Genomic DNA, 16,234 nt, shown 5'->3' on the forward strand with positions numbered 1-16,234 from the left:
GTCCTGAGGACCTGAGAATGCTAACGAAAGACTCCTTCTATACAGCTCCCTTGTTTCTGAACCTCCTAGATTGCATCTCTTTCCCGCTGCGTAAAGATGAAGGCAGTGATGCGCGGCAGACGGGCACCTTTCCCAGATCCGTTCAGGCTGGTCAGCCCACCCGAAAGCTGGGGCCACACACAGCCTTAAGAGAAGACGGCAGGGAAGAGCCCCGTCCTGGCTCTGTCCGCTGCATGGAAACAGTGACACCCTGGGGACTTTGAGGAAAGCTGGTCTCCTATCCTAATTTCCTAATACAGATCCCCAGAGGCAGGAACCAAGGCGGCAGGAAGAATTTGCTGTCACCCGAGGGTTGCGGCAGGGAAATCACAAGAGGAGCCTGGACCATCGCCTTGCCAGAGTGTAAGAAAGTGCTCAACAGATGATGGTTTAGACGCACACAGGGTCTGCTACACAAATCTTGGAAGCATTGACCATTAAAATGAACAAAAAGCAGGGGCATCCGGATGGCTCAGCTGGTTAAGCATCCCGACCTTGATCCCAGTGCAGCGAATTCGAGCCCGAGGGCTGGGAGTGCAGCCCACTTAAACAAAAATAAATAAATGGATTCTAATGGGTAAAAGAAGAATGCCTGAGTCCTGGACTGATGAGGGAGAAGAGGTTTTCTTTGCAACGGTGTGCATGCGTCATTATGGTTGGAAAGGACTGATTTTTAGTGTGTTGTGCTAGGAACGAATGAAGAACGAGTTCGTTTCTTTCGCTTCCTTCAGGTTCCCCGGAAACATTTTTTTCTGAAAGAGGTGCAATGTCCACAGGAGCGTGTTTCCTAATCCCCTTTCCTGTCTCCCGTCGTTGGGGCTCTCAGACCAGAGAAGCAGCCCCGGGACAGCATGAGGACGCCCCTCTCCAAAGATGTGGGCGCAGCCATTTAGGAAAGTAGTGACTGACACGCTCTGCTGCTCATTTCACACCAGTATTGTGAGGTAGTTGCACTGCAGTCTTACCGCCTCGCGCGGACCTGAATTTCCTGAGCACCTCTGTGGTGCTGGGTTTTCTTTTCCTTCCTTCCTCCCCTCCCCTCCCCCACCCTTGCACTCGATCCTCTACACTTGCGGGTCTCTGCGTGCCCTGCACCACCTCGTGCGCATTTCGGAGAGCGCTGCAGACAGGGGGGAAGGAGGTTGAGGGACCGGGAGAGTATTCCGTCCGGAGACTCTCCTTGGCGGTGGGCGGGAAGTGGGCCGCGAGCAGTGCCCCGGGCGCCCGGCAGCTAGCAGAGCCTCCTTGCGTTCGGCGGCTCTGCGGTTCGGAGGGTTTCCCAAACCGCCCCTGTGCACCGGGCGGACCCTGCCCCCTCGCCTCGCTCTGGCGCACCTGCAGCCGTGGTGCCAACCAGTACGGCGGAGAGCGCAGGCCTGTGGGAGGGGGTGTAGCTCAGCGGTAGAGCGCGCGCTTAGCATGCGCGAGGCCCTGGGTTCGATCCCCAGCACCTCCACGCGGGCCCTGCTTTTGCGTGAATGCCGTGGCTTCGACTCCTGGCGACCTGGCCGCTCCGGGACACCGATCTGAACGCCCGTCCGTGCCAGGCACGTGTGAGCGGATGGGGAAGAGCGGGCACCGGAAAATCAAAGGGCGAGCTCAGATCTTCTCTACTGACACGAGCACAGCGCGAGAAAACGGAAGCCTAGGGGTTTTGTCCGACCGCTTCTTCGTCTTTTTTGTCTTTTCCTTGCTCTTGTTCCTTCCTTTTCGTGATTATTTAATACGAATCCGTTGCAATTCCGAGGGCCTCGGTTCCTCCAACCTCGCTGCGTCCACACCGCAGTAAAAGGACTTGGCAGAGTGAAGAGAACGTGGCCCTTCGGGAGCAGGTGGAAAGAAGTCGCGGCCTCCGAGCTCCTGTAAAAGCCACGGCCCGGGCGGGGGCCGCCTCGTGGAGGTGCTGGGGATCGAACCCAGGGCCTCGTGCATGCTAAGCACGCGCTCTACCGCTGAGCTACACCCCCACCCCTGCGCGGGGACCCTGCGTCTCCAGCACACTGGCTACCACTGCGGTCTGCAGGTGCGCCAGGCAGAAGCGAACGGGTCAGGGCCCGCTCCGCGCGACCCCGCTGGTTCGGACACCCTCCAGCGCTGAGACGTTGCGTTCCTGTGCAATGGGCTTACAGAGGCGCAGGTGTAGCCTTCAAGGACGTTTCCCGGGGGGAGCTTTTAATAATCGCACGTACTGTGATTAAAGTCCTAAGAACGACACTAACCGCGCACAGGGAGCCCTGCTCGGGAGACGGAACTCTCGGCTGTGAAGATTGACTCCTTCCGCCAGATGAAAAGGCTCAGCCAGCCGCGGAGCCTGTTGATGGGACGGGAGTAGGGAATGGGGGTGGAGGGGAGAGCTGTAAAGGCCGGCCAGGGGCAGACGCAAGGATTGTAGGCGCAGCCGGCCCTCCTCTCCCCGCCTCCTGGATTGGCGGCTGCACCACTCCAAACCCCGTCTCTGTGGTCACACGCCGCCTCCCTGCGTGTGTCTGTTCAAATTCCCTCTTCCCACAAGGACACCAATCATATTGGATTAGGACCCACCCTCAAGGCCTCATCTGGACTTGATTACATCTGCAAAGAAACCCTCGCCCCCCAAATTCAAACATGGCTCCAAGTCCTGGGTCAGTCTACACTCAGTCTACATTTTTCTTGTACTCCCAAATGTGTCTTTCCATTTTCATGCCTAAATTCACCCTTTTGTTCCCCCATCTACAGCTTGTAAGAGTCTCTAAAATTGTCTTCCTGCCTTCAGTGGGAGGACAGAATACAAACAGTGCGGAGTCGCCTACATTTGACCCATGGTTTTCTTATTCTATTGCAACTCTGGCTCTGCTCCCTCAGAGTCTTGACTTAAGAAGCCAGTTGAGAAAATAGGAAGATGTATGAAAGGAGGTGCACACTATAGGAGAAAGCCAGGCTTCCGTTAGCCTCTAAGAATCAGAAATATGCAGGTGAAAGGAAAGACTGACCTTAACCCGGGCCTTAAATTCTGAAATCTCACATTAAAAGACTAAACCATCACCGGCTGAGCTATGCTGCTTCCAAGGCAAAGAAAGCACAGAAATCTAAGCAAGTGAGTTTTTGCCTCGTGCTTTCTCTTTATTCCAGGTCTCCACACTGATTTCACTCGCATGTGTACCTGAGATGTTCAAGCCTGAATCAAGTACTCAACATGGCTCCCAACGTACTACACACAGGGTTTCGGGGAGGCTGGCTTCCTGTGGGTCTTCCGGGAGCTGCCTGCAACGGAGGCTCCTTCACCGAGGGACCCCAGACCAGCCCAGGCATGTCCACCTTGTGCACCCAGCACAGAAAGGGCAGCCAGGCCCTGTCAAAGCCATAACAGCTTGGGACTAGACAAGTCAGACCTTCCAGTGGGACACGCGTCTTCAGCGCCTTCTATTTCTCTAGGAGAAAGGGAACCTTGTCCAGTGTGTGTGTGTGTGTGTGTGTGTGTATGTGTGTGATCAGAAGATGGGGAGAAAAATAGAGGGGACCATCTGTAGATACATCTCCTTTTGGATGAAATTTTGGCAATAAATCAATCCAGTCCAATCTCTGGTGCTTGATTTTTCAGGCTAGCGGTTCCCAGACTGGTTGGTTAACAGAAGCGCCTGGGAGGCTTTAAACTCACAGAAAGTATTGACTGCTTCTCCTTGAGGGTGTCTTAGAGCCTGCTCCAAAGTTCCTGTGGGAGGCGCCCGGGGGGCTCAGGCAGATGAATGACCAACTCTTGGTTTGGGCTCAGGTCATGATCTCAGGGTCAGGGGATCAAGCCCCACTTGGAGCCTTGCCCTGAGCCCCGTGTGGGGCTCTGAACTCAGTAGGGAGTCTGCTAGAGAGTCTCTCTCTGCTCCTCCCCCACCCTTGAGCACTTTCTCTCTCTGAAAATAAATAAATAAATCTTAAAACAACAACAACAGCAACAGCCAAGTTCTGTGGGAGTTGACTGCCACACAAAATAGTGGCCAAACTCAGGGCTACTCTTTGTGTCTTACGTGATGAAGTTGAGGACTTCTCTAAGCCTGTGGAGGTTTTCCAAGGTCTTAGATTTTTGCAAAGGCTTTACAAAACCTCATGTCCCAGCTCCCATATTGCCTCTTTGTGCTTTCTTTATTTAGGGGAGAATTCTGTCCAAAGAAGGCTCTATAATAAACTGTAGCTTTTCCTTCATTTTTTCTTCCCTCTTCTTTGTAAGGGGTCTCCTGAGCCCAGAGCAGAAGCATTCACTAACTGGGTCTACACCAGGGATTACTAGAGCGAGACGGGTAAAGCACACTGTTCTTCATTTATGACCAAGTTTTGTGAGAAATTTATTCCTCGTCTGTCGAATCTGCCCCATGTTAGCCTAAATTTTTAGATCAACCCTCATGTCACCCATCTTACTCTGCTTCATTTCTCACCAACATTTTTACTTTGGTCCACTCCTGCCTTTTCTCCCACCCGGACCTGATTTCCTGGAGGTAACACTCTGCTAACCTTCTACATACCTGCACTATCATGGCTTATCAAAAATCAGACTAGCACAATAAAAACCACCAAATCAATAAAATAGTACTTAGTAAGAGTTTACTGTGCATATAATAACAGCTCGTGAACTGGGGAGCTTTCAGATTTAAAGCTGGTATGAAGCCCAGGGCATGACATCACAGGATGCTTTACAATGTGAACATAAGGAAGCTGTTTAATTATTATAGTGATTGGTTGTTGCAGTGGGGGTTCCAGATGGCAGGGGATTGCTTAGAAGTGATTGCTTTACAACAGCTTTAGCATTATCGGAGGCGTTTACAAGAAATAACCTAGGTTTCACTTCTGTTCATGAGGTAAGCTAGATTTAGTTCGGCTTATGTGGCTTGAATCATTTTGTCTGCCCCGGCAACTTTCCAGTCTGATCTCTGTCTTGTATTTAGTTTTAACAGGGTCTTTCTTGCCTTGTAGTCACAACAGAAGTTGAAAGAAAAGGAAACTGGAGACAGAAGTGAATATTCCAGCTGGGATTCTCCCTGGAGCAGAATTAGAACTCCGAGGTAGACTTTTGGTGGTGAGCAGACCTTGGCGTGGGCTAGGCTGGGGGCGCTTAGTGGCAGACTTTGGTCTAGCATTCAGATATCCTTCTCATGACATAGGTTAAAAAAAAAGTTTCGGCCTAGGATTTTGTGAAATAAGGAAGTTAAATACAGTAAGCCTTCTTCTACCAACTGTCCGATCCTGTAATAGTGCAGAGATCAGGGCAATCATCCGTCGTAGGGGTTTACCGTAGTCTGGGGTCTATCCGGGAGTGCAGCTCTGTGGGAGGACAGAGACTCCACGTGCAGGAGAGTCCGGTTTACTCCTGGGTTCCTTCAATACGGTCCTTCTCTTTCCCGTTCAAAGCTGTACGCATCCAAGTAGCATCAGAGCAAGGAAGACAAGAAGGAGTGAAAGAGAAGGAAAGATCGTGCTCACTTAGGATCTCTGGGAGGGAGAGGAGTCAGCGAGCTATGGCCGCACGAATAAGCTTCTGCTCCTTCCGTGGGTTTCACAGCTCACCAAGGAGCAGGAGAGAGGGAGAAAGAGCAGGGGCGGCTGGCTGGCTCGATTGGTGGACCGTGCAGCTCTTGATCGTGGAGTTGTGGGTTTGAGCCCCATGTGGGGTGTACAGATTATTTAAAAATAAAATCTTAAATAAAAAAAGCAAAGAAAGAGCAAAGCAAAGAAAAACAGGCCCTTGTGCAATGTTTGTTAAATTTTCTTTTGTATTCTCAATTGAACCTGTGTGAAGGCTGAGGAACAGAAAACCTACCCACTGACTTTTCTCTTCCCTGATTTTCCTTACATATAAACACACACACACCACAGAGAGAGAGAGAGAGAGAGAGAGAGAGAGATCAGTAGGCCAGATCAATCACCAAATATGGTGGGGTATTGATCCCAACTTCCGAGGGCGGGAGCAAGGGCAAGACCTCTCTCCAAGACTGCAGTGCTTTCTGAACAGAAAGTTGGGAAAACTGTTGGTGTCCATGGAGTCAGAGGTGTGGTGGAAGTAAGTCAGGAAAGCCGTAGACTAAAGGCCTCCAAGTCCCGGATCCCCAGTTTGGAAGGCCCACAGGTGACATCAACGGATTCTTCTTCCCACAGCATGTCACCTGATGGCAAACGTCCGTCTGGGTTCATTGTCTCCGGTAAATCTTCCAGAGGACTCAGAGAGGAGAATCAGAACTGGGAGCCTTCCATTTTCCTCACCTTCCCTAGCAAACACTTCCCGTTTTTAAGTCTTTAAATGAAAATCTGCAAGAAATACATTCGTCAATATTACATGAAGCCCTTGGATGAAGAGCCTTAGGTTTTGAGGCAGTGAGTAGACGTCTGGCGGCGCAGACAAGGCAGAAAGCGAGCATTCCACAGCAAATGGCTTTTCCTCTGTCTTTCCCAGACAAGCAACCCTACTTGCTTTGAGAGTCCAGGACTCCCCGAATTTTCCAACCCACCCACGGCACCACTTGAAAGTTTCCAGGGCCCTTTGACTTTATTCTTTCAAATATCCGTATCTAGAGCAGACTTGCTCGCTGTGTCAGCGGGTTTCAGAGCCAAGGCAGTTCGCCGGGTCCCCCAACTTTGCTCCACTGCCCTACGACTGTCCTCGCGCCTGTTCATTCCTCCAGTCCGCGGGGGAAAAAGTCGCTTCATTTAAAGTGGAGAGACTTTTGAAGTTGCTGTTGTTTGTAAAACCCTTTGTGGACATAACCGTCAAGAGAGGGACAGAGAGGGAGAGTGGAGCCTGACTGAGGACCGGCGCTGAGCGGGCGCCGCGAGGCCAGCAGGTGCCAAGTTCAATGGCCGGTGCCCCTGAGGCCGGGAGGGCTGCCTGGGACCCGCAGGGGCGTCGATCTGAACCGTTCCCCCTGCGGTCTTTGTAGGAGACGTTCTTGGAACTTTCCTGGTGGAGGCAAGTAGCTTTCCCCCAACACGGCTGGTGAGCGGACCCTGGAGCAGGTTACCTGAGGGGGGAGGTCTTAGAGCGAGAAAAGGCGCTATTCGGAGTACAGTCTAGTTACCCAGTGAAGCCTGTAAATGCTACCCAGTTTAATAATTTCAAAGATAGTGACATTTAGCCCAATAGACGTTCTGTTGGCCAATTCCTGTATTTAAAAAATGGGAAAATAGAAGTAATATTCTACAAAGCAGAAGAAACGGAGAGAAGCGAGGGGGTGTAGCTCAGTGGTAGAGCGCGTGCTTCGCATGTACGAGGCCCCGGGTTCAATCCCCGGCACCTCCACTCTTCGTTTTCTCCAGGATTAGGAAACCTACTGGATTGCTTTTACTTCTCCCCCTGGGGCTTACACCTCCCGGCACCCGCAGTTGCAAAAGGAAGACAGACGGAGGAGGCGCAAAAGAAGGAGCCAAAGTCCGTCGGAATCTCCTCCTTCGGAAGCAGGAAGCCGCGCATTCTAAGTGGGTTTTATTGGGTCGCTCCAGAAAGCGCAGGACGGAAACAGGACAGACTGAAAGGAAACGAATCTACACGCTCTCTGTGTGTCAGTTCTCTAAGCGGTCCGCTGTGCTCGTCAGATCCGGGTGGTCCGACAGGAGGAGGACAGCTGCCCCCCAGGCCTCGGCGGTCGGTGTCCCCTCCGCTCGCCTCGCGCGCGCAACGACCGCCGATCACCGCGCGCGCAGCTGGGGCGCAGGGGCGGATCCCAAACCTTTTTGGGGAGCGACTGGGAAAACGCCGGGCGACCCCAAACATCGGCGCTTCGGGACCGTGGACGCTGCCAACGCGAACGTTGAAAAGGCAGTTGGAAGCGTCGAGGCTGGGGGCTCTCAGCCCCCAGGAAAAGCTCGATTTGGGAAATTAGGCGGAAGGTATTACAGGCATTTTGCTCAACGCCAGATTTTGGCAGAGCGGTTGTTCTTGTAGAAGGTAAATCGAGTCTCTCTGGAGATTTCCACATGCCACGTGGTGGAAAACACCCAAATCTGTACACACACGTGGCTGGACTAAAACCGCAAGGGTGTCATTGGCGAGCAATGAATGCAGTTCTTTCCCTTCCACACGTCTTACCTCCGCGCCCTGGATTCTAGTTTCTCGTGTTGAAATACTTTCCAGGCCCAAGACCGAGCAGCTTCTGCGGGGGTGGGGGGTGCCACGTCAGCAAACCGAAATTAAGGTAACTGCCACATCCCTGTGAATGACCTGCTGGGCCAGTATCTGGTGATTCCCCAAACACCAGGCCAACTCTGGGCCTTCTGGCCCCAAACAAGGTTGAGGTGGCCCCAGCCAACCAGAAATTTTCTATTTGTCACTTCCTTGTTCTTCATTCTTTCTCCTATAAAAGTATCCTGCCTTCTACCCCATTTTGCAGTTCTCTGAGACTGGCCACTTCAAGTGTTAAATAAAGTTTGCATCACCTCAATTGTCTTCTGTAATCATTTTTAACACTCGTTTTTAGAATTTTAAGGAAAGTCGTAAAGTGGAATACATGAGTTAACACCACACCAAAGATCCCAGAGAGAGATGCAGCCCAAAGGGACGGTGTGTGTGTGTGTGTGTGTGTGTGTGGTTGTGGGGCTAGGAGGAAGGGTAAGGATAGATAGATGTGTGTGTCTTGTGTTTCCTAAAACAAACACTGTCCTATAAAGGGGGAGCCAGTAAAATTATAGAACTACTTTGTTTCTAAACATGATTCTCTCCTGTGTGGATATATCAAAATGAGTCCTTTTTAAAAAAGATTTTATTTATTCATGTGAGAGAGAGAGACAGAGCACAAGCAGGGGGAGAGGCTGAGGGAGAGGGAGCAGGGAGCCCCGGATCATGACATGAGCTGAAGGCAGAAGCTTCACCCACTGAGCCACCCAGGCACCCCTCAAAATGAGTTGTTTTCTGGAGACAGGACTCCAGACGGGAACTCAGGATGCCCTGTTTATGCCGCGGGCGCTATCACCACCTGAAGCACACCTGTCCAAGGTGCTTCTAGACTCGCCCGCTAAGAACCACTGTTAGAAAGCAGTGGCTATTTCAGGGCAGATGCCAAGTAAACACTGCTTTTAAATTCCTTTTTGGGTGAATTGGCTGTTCTCTTGAATTTTCCTTCTGGTGACTCTTGGCAGAGAACTCTTCTTCCTCTTCCTACTCTCACTGGATTAAATGTGAAGCCTCTCTATGGCCTCAGTAGGGCAGTGGGGCAGAACCATGAAAGACAGAACGTCTCCATCGAGCACTGGGAGTCTGGCCACCGTAGTCTCCAAGGGAATCCATATGCTGGGCACCCTTCCAGGAAACAGCTACTACCCAGGGCATCCAAACCTCCCCTTTGGCTCCCACATGGCCGCAGGGGTCAAATGGCCTTCAGCTTGGACCTCCAGATCTGTCCCTGTTGGTAGCATGGGTTTCCGACACCGTCACCGCGGGTCCCTGCAGCTCCGCGGCTCCCGACTACCAGAGACCTGCCGGAAGATGCAGAGGAGGCGGCACGAAGGGAAACACACGCGCGCGCGCGCACAGACACTGAAATGCTGTCTCTGGAAATCTAGTCTAGACGGAAAGAGAAGACAGAAAATCGTCAGCTACTGAAGGAAAGGGGGAGGAGTCCGCCCCAGTCCCCGCTCTGGCGGTCCTCGCACACAGTGAATTTGGAACGTCGACGACGCGTCCTCAGGAGGACGGTGACAAGGTCCTTCCAGCACGGTCGTCCGTGAGCGGGATTCTGCAGAGAGCTCGCGCCCGGGGCCTGGGTTTCCACGCGCTTATCCGAGAGGGCGGTATCGTGATGTTGCGGGGGCGGGTCCCACGAGCGCGCGGCGAGACCCGCTGGAACGGGCCAGTGAGGAATCGCTGGTGTTATTTCTGCAGAACAGACACAAGGCTGGGCTGAGACTGATTTTGGGCCCCGGGATTCGTCGTTCGTGCTTCACGGATCTCCCTGGTCCTCTCGGGGCTCCGAGCTCCCGTTCCTCGGCTAATTCCCGGGAAGCATTTCCACTCGAACCGGGAAGTCTCAGGACGCGGACGTTTACTCCGGGCTTCAAGCGCCTCCTCTCCGCCCACTTCCTCCGGCTCTGCCTCCAAAGCCTCCTGCGGGTCCGCGGAGGGATCCAAAGACGAGGCCGGCGGCGCGCGGCCGGGGCGGGGTTCCGGCTTTTCCGGGAGGAGGCGGCGCCGTGACAAGTCACCGGACCCGGCGGGGCGGACGGCGCGACGGTGAGTGCCGCCAACCCGGGGCCGCCGCGCGACGCCCCGCGGAGGGTCAGTTCGGGCGGGGGGAGTGGGACGGAGGAGGGAGAACGCTCTCGTCGGAGCCAGGACGGCTTTCGGAGGGAACGTCCCGGAGTGAGGAACGCGCGAGGGCGCCGTGCGCCCGGTACTGTCCGCGGCCTGGTGCCCCGTGCGGCCTGGTGCCCCGTGCGCCCTGAGCGCGGCTCCGGCCAGACCCCGGGCCCCGGGAGCGCGGGCTCTCAGCCTTCGGCCTGCCTGTGTCGTCGTCACGCGTGGCGCACAGAACTTTATACTAGTGAGAAGCTCCCCAGCTTGAACGTCTGGCAGGCCCGGGAAGCCCAGACCTCGAGAGCTGGGAGCCCAGAACCCGGTAGCTTGGACCGCGTAATTGGGAAGGAGGAGGCGGCGGAGGGAGGGAGAGGGGCTGAGGCGTGGGTGGTTGGGGCGAGGGAGGAGGCCGCGGGGGGAATTGGGGAGACCCGGCCCTGGGGCCTCCACGCAGCCCGACCCGAAGATGTCGGGGAAAGTTCTGGGCCTCAGGAGAAGGAATTCAAGGACAGCGCGCAGCACGGGGACTGAGGGACACGAGCGGGAAAGTTTATTAAAGCAAAAGTCCACTCTCGAGACGTGAGGGAGAGACGCAGAGATGCGTCCTGGGGGCTGGGTTCCTATCCTTTACTGGCAGCTGTGGACTAGGGGGCGGAGTATTTGTTATGTGGGGTCGGAAGCAGGGTTTCCCGCTTTTCCTCCTCACTCGCTCAGGGGTTTCCTGTCGGGGCGCCGCCATCTTGGGCCTGTCTGGTGGGATCCGGCTGCTCGTGGATGCGGCCAGGACAGGCCACTGACCTTCCCCACAGCCGGCCGTGGCCTCCCCTTGCTGGCCTCCGGGCATCCTGTTAGAGCCTCGGTGCCTGCCTGCTGCGACACGGTTAGCAAAGCAGGGAGAAGAGGGCCTGAATGTGGATCTTCAGACACGAAGAGCATTTGGGTAGATGGGTAGGAAGCACGCGTCCAGCTCTAGGCCTTTCTCTGCATCCTCTAGGTACAAGGAAACACTGGAGTCCCGTGTATTTTAAGGGAGGTGAGATGAAAACTTTTGTCCCACGAGAAGATCCTACTCATTTTTGCACAAACGGTGGGATTTCAGAGCGGCTGGGAGCCTCTTTCCAAACCTGAGCCCTTGGGAGCGCGCCCTGTGCTTGGGTTTTGAGGGAAGCCCGATGGTTCCAGGCCGGAGTCAGGCTGTGCAGAGAGCACTTAGTGAGGTGGGCGCGGGTCGCCGGCTGCTTTGTTGGAGTGTGTGAGTTGCCTGTGGAAATGATCGCTTTCAACATGTTGCCCAGAAAGATGGAAGTCAACAACAGCCTAACACACTTCCCTTCACTAGGCTGTGAGAGAAGAGGGAGCCCATGAGCCCGGATAGCTCAGTTGGTAGAGCATCAGACTTTTAATCTGAGGGTCCAGGGTTCAAGTCCCTGTTCGGGCGTCAAGTTCATTATTTTTCTCCCCCGTGTATTCTGACTTTGGCACGGGGAGCACGTGCTCTGTCTTGGCTTGTGTAGGGGGAGGTGCCTTTTCCCAAGCTGTATGAAAAGAATGTTCTCCACCTTGTTGGAAGGTGGTTCTGGGAACTTGGATTTGAACCTGATTAATTTAAGATACCTACACATTTAAGGTGCAGCCTTGTGAAGATACTTGACAAACACAGCGATCCTTGAGACTGTTATTCTGTAGGAATCTCTCATTCTAAGATTTTCTTTAAAAATTATTATTATTATTTTAAAGATTTTATTTATTTATTTGACAGAGAGAGGAAGCGAGAGAGGGAACACAGGCAGGGGGAGTGGGAGAGGAAGAAGCAGGCTCCCGGTGGAGGAGCCTGATGTGGGGCTCAATCCCAGAACTCCAGGATCAGGCCCTAAGCTGAAGGCAGATGCTTAACGACTGAGCCACCCAGGCGCCCCTAAAAATTATTATTAATTATGTAGCTAGCTACAGGGGAGAGGGACAGTACATAGAGTGAGAATTGAGAAGTGTTCATGGTGATTGGAAGATTGGGAACGCATTAATGGTGTTCATGGAAAATCACATAGTAAGCTAGAGTGATCTTGGGCTCTGGATTCACTCTAGATGGCATAATGCTTCTGGAACTTCCTTAGAAATCCCAGGAAGTGCTTAGAAATTGAGGCGCGGTTTTTGCTATCTCCTCTTTGCCTTCTGCTGGTAAGAGACCCCTGTTCATGTCCCCAGAAACCCCCTGCAGTGGATTGTGAACTTCTTGTGTGCAGAGCTCGTCTCCCAGTTGTCTCATCAGGCTGCTGGACTCTGAGGAGGAGACACGTGTGAGCTGGGGACATGGCTGTTCTGACTTGGTTCTGTGCCCTGGTGCAAAGCGCAAGGAGGTCATGCCCCGTGTTTGGTAAATCATCACTCTCCCGCGGTTGCAGCGGGCTGTCCCCCAGGGGGCTGTTGCACATCCCTGACACGGATGGGTCTTTCCCATTTACTTCCAGCTATACGTCCAGAATTCTCCCTGGATTTCTGTGGCGGCGTCCAATCTTTCTTTGCCAGTGTTACCAAGTGTTCAATGGAAGGGTGCGGGATTCACTCTTCAAGTTACAGAATTTTTTGAGAAACTGAGGAACTCATTTTAATGAGAAGACAGAACACACCCATGACCAATATACTCTATTGAGAAAACACCCGAGTGTGGGGTGTCTGGGTGGCACAGCCGGTTAAGCATCCAGCTCTTGGTTTCAGCTCAGGTCAGGATCTCAGGGTCCTGGGATCGAGCCCCATGTTGGGCTCAGCGTGGAGTCTGCTTGAGAGTCTCTCTCTCCATTTTCTCCTGCCCCTTCTGCTCTTGCTGTCTCTCTCTAAAATAAATAAAATCTTGAAAAAGAAAACCCTGGAACATGGAACGTGTGTCTAACCCATCTGTGCCCTGAGGGGAAACAGAAGCCTTCTGTGCCTTTTTGGAGGGAGTCCAGGCCCATTGAAGGCATTCAAATATTTGTTTAATGATGTTCCCGCTTTCCATTACCATCTTTAGCAAATCCCCAGTATGACGTCATAGGTCAATTGTCAGAAGTTAAATCAAGCAACTTTTTTCATTTCTGCAGTTTGGAGTAAGGAAGTACCAGAAGGAACAGAGTAATCCTGAGGGACTGAAGTAGAGGAATACAGGCCTCTTCAGTTAGGACATGAGGTCATCCTGTGCCAGAATGCTCTCACTTCCCTTCTATAGCGGGGAGCGGAAGAACTCTGTTACTTGCCTGTCCAATCCAGTTTTCTCAGGGATCCCTTATAATACACCAATATTAAAGGGAAGAAACGAAACACTTTCTAATAGTCCATTAGAAGGAAGTCTAGGAGAAGCCTGAATACAAGTAACGAGCTGGGAGAGGACAGAAGGTAGTGTGGTCTTCAGGGTGCTCTTGCCTAAGTCAGGGGCAGTGAGAATGAGGGTCGGGGTGGAGAAACCTTAGGCAGGAACTAAGTGTATTGTAAGAAATCATATTTATCTTCTTCGTGGCCATTAACTCCAAGTTTACTTTCTCATTGGACTTATCTAGGAAAATGCTGGGGTTCATGCAGAGCATGAAATCGGCCGTAATGCCCGGCTGGCTAAAACGTAACCTGGAGGCTGCTGAGGGCAGGGAAGCTTTCGGAGAAGGGCATAGGCCCTAGGACTGTGGAGGCCGACGTCACCACTCTGCCTTTGGAATGCCGCAGGGAGTTCCCTTCCCGAGGTTTTCCTACCCAAACAGTCGCGCTGTGATCCGAGACATGTAGGCATTGTCCCTTAGGCTCTGTTTAGGAGAACTCGTAGACCATCCCCAAAGTAGCATATGTGTCTTCACCGTAAACAGATCCTCCCGGTTCCAGGAAGACCCCTTGTCACACGTCACGTGCTTGAGGAACAATGATAAGGATTTGTGATTATCCTGAAGGACCAGTGAAAGGTGGAGCAAAGAAGAGCAAGGGGTCTTCATCTCTGACCCCTGACCCTCTTGCCCTTTCCTCTCTTTCACGGCCAAGTTTGGAGCAATCCTTCATCGGTCTGTACAGGGATTGCTCGCCATTCCCGGCAGGAAACTATTTCAGAATCTGTCTCCTCCTTCCTTACAGTTAGAGGAAAATAGATACATAACTTTACGTGTTCTGTGTAAGTGATGTCTGCACACACGTGCACACACACAGCCACCCGTCGTTCGCTCGCAGGCTGTCCATGGAGTAGCTGAGTGTAACAGTAGCCAAGAGAAAATACCGACCTCCAGGTGGAAGTAGGATTTTGTTTACTTCAGAGACTACATCGTCAGTACTTTATAATGCTATCACAAAAGCTAAAATTCACTTCTCAGAGTTGGTCTTCATTCCTGTTGTTACACATGCCGTCATAGAAAAATAGCGAGGGGAGAGAAATTTTAGTGTGATGAATTATATGCATTAAAAACCATAGTCATTCTTACCGGAAAGAATAATTTGGATAAAGTCAGGAGCAACAGGAATGACATAAGAAAAAGGCATCGTATCAAAAAATACTACATTTTCTTCTGATAATACAATTACATTTATGTTACATTTATGTTCTGATAATACAATTTGCTATATCAAGAGATCCAAGCAGCTAAAAACCTATAGAAAGTTCCTACAAAGGCTAAGCAGGAAATAAATATATACCAGTGTATTAGCTACCATTGTTGCATAAGAAATTACCCCATCTTTTATGACTGGTCCCTCAGATTGTGCAATTCTTCTGCCTCATTCTAATCATTCGAAGAGAGTCATTAAGTCTAGTCTATGTTCCAGGCAAGGGAAATTAGTTTCCTCTTCTTGAAGAGAGAAGTATACATTTTTATACTTTGTATACATTTTTAAAACACCATAACAGGCAATAATCAGAAGGAAATATAGGGGAAATAGATATTTGTAACTGTAATAAAAATGTAAACTGATAGTAAATTAAGTTAAAAGTACATCAATGATATAAAGAAATTTTTTTTTTTTTTTTAGGGAGGGAAGGAGGGGAGGAGCAGAGAGAATCTTAAGCTGAGCCTAATCAAGGGTCAGACACTTAACTGACGGAGCCACCCCGGAGCCCCCAAAAGCAACATTATCTTACTGAGGGGCTTATCTGTTTTAGCGCATGGAGAGAATATCCTGTTCCTAGGTCAAAATGCTTAGTATTTTCACATATCTGTTCTCCCCATATTAGCCTATAAATAAAAAAATCCTTCCTGAAAATTCAGATGTAATTAGTTTGAATATTGAAAAAAATGTCAGAATGGTAAGAGACAGTTTGCCTTAGTAGATATAAAACATTATAAATCTACAATAATTAAACCAAAATGGAAATGAATCAGGAATAGACAGAAAGTTCAGTGATAGTGCTAAAAGTATATGGGACTAGATATACATAAACTTCTAGTTTAAAATAAAAAATAAGGGGCTCCAGGGCGGGTTTCCTTGCTTGGTGTGGAGCCTGCTTCTCCCTCTCCCTCTGCCCCTCCCCACCCCCACTCATGCTCTCTCTCACTCTGCTCTCTCTCTCAAATAAATAAAATCTTAAAAAAAAAAAAAAGGCTTATATGCAGGGGTCCGTTATCCTGGGTTCAGATCCCAGCTCTGCCATTTACTAGTCATACGACTTAGGAGGAAATATTTGGTCTCATTTTCTGGGCAGTTAAATGAGGATAATAATAGTAGCCACTGCATAAGATCTTTATGAAGGTTAAATGAGATAACACAAGGGTAAACTAATGAAAGATTCTGAACCCAGAGCCCAGTGATCCCCAGTGGAGTCTATGGATAGATTTCAGGGGTTTAAGAACTTGGATGGGAAATAATTACAAATTTATATTTACTAACCTCTCACCGTAATTTGTTATTCCTTTGATGAGTATAGGCAGCAAAGCACAGGAGTGTGGGCAGCGTCTGTGGTTTTGGCATCAAGAGAAATCACAGATGTGGTTTACGTTCATCCCGAGTTGAAACCACAGA

The 16,234-nt window shown here is 51.0% G+C and overlaps 1 long non-coding RNA gene and 4 other non-coding genes across 6 annotated transcripts in view; 4 read left to right on the plus strand and 1 right to left on the minus strand.

Moving 5' to 3' along the window:
• Nucleotides 1–1,423: 1,423 nt before the first annotated feature.
• On the plus strand, nt 1,424–1,495 carry TRNAA-AGC (transfer RNA alanine (anticodon AGC)). Its single transcript has one exon. It is a non-coding gene; the product is annotated as a tRNA-Ala (tRNA).
• A 439-nt stretch (nt 1,496–1,934) lies between these two features.
• TRNAA-AGC (transfer RNA alanine (anticodon AGC)) lies at nt 1,935–2,006 on the minus strand. The gene has a single exon. It is a non-coding gene; the product is annotated as a tRNA-Ala (tRNA).
• Nucleotides 2,007–7,222: 5,216 nt separating this feature from the next.
• Nucleotides 7,223–7,294, plus strand: TRNAA-CGC (transfer RNA alanine (anticodon CGC)). The gene has a single exon. It is a non-coding gene; the product is annotated as a tRNA-Ala (tRNA).
• Nucleotides 7,295–10,146: 2,852 nt separating this feature from the next.
• LOC123000493 (uncharacterized) overlaps nt 10,147–16,234 on the plus strand; it is a 73,813-nt gene continuing 67,725 nt past the window's right edge. Inside the window, exon 1 of one of the 2 annotated variants that reach the window (XR_008956634.1) lies at nt 10,147–10,216. This is a non-coding gene — a long non-coding RNA (uncharacterized LOC123000493). Of the gene's footprint in view, nt 10,262–16,234 lie in introns of both variants that reach the window. The other variant, XR_006408493.3, reaches the window with a different exon arrangement.
• On the plus strand, nt 11,645–11,717 carry TRNAK-UUU (transfer RNA lysine (anticodon UUU)). The gene has a single exon. It is a non-coding gene; the product is annotated as a tRNA-Lys (tRNA).

The sequence above is a fragment of the Ursus arctos genome, unplaced genomic scaffold (assembly GCF_023065955.2).
Source record: "Ursus arctos isolate Adak ecotype North America unplaced genomic scaffold, UrsArc2.0 scaffold_31, whole genome shotgun sequence".
NCBI lineage: Eukaryota > Metazoa > Chordata > Mammalia > Carnivora > Ursidae > Ursus > Ursus arctos.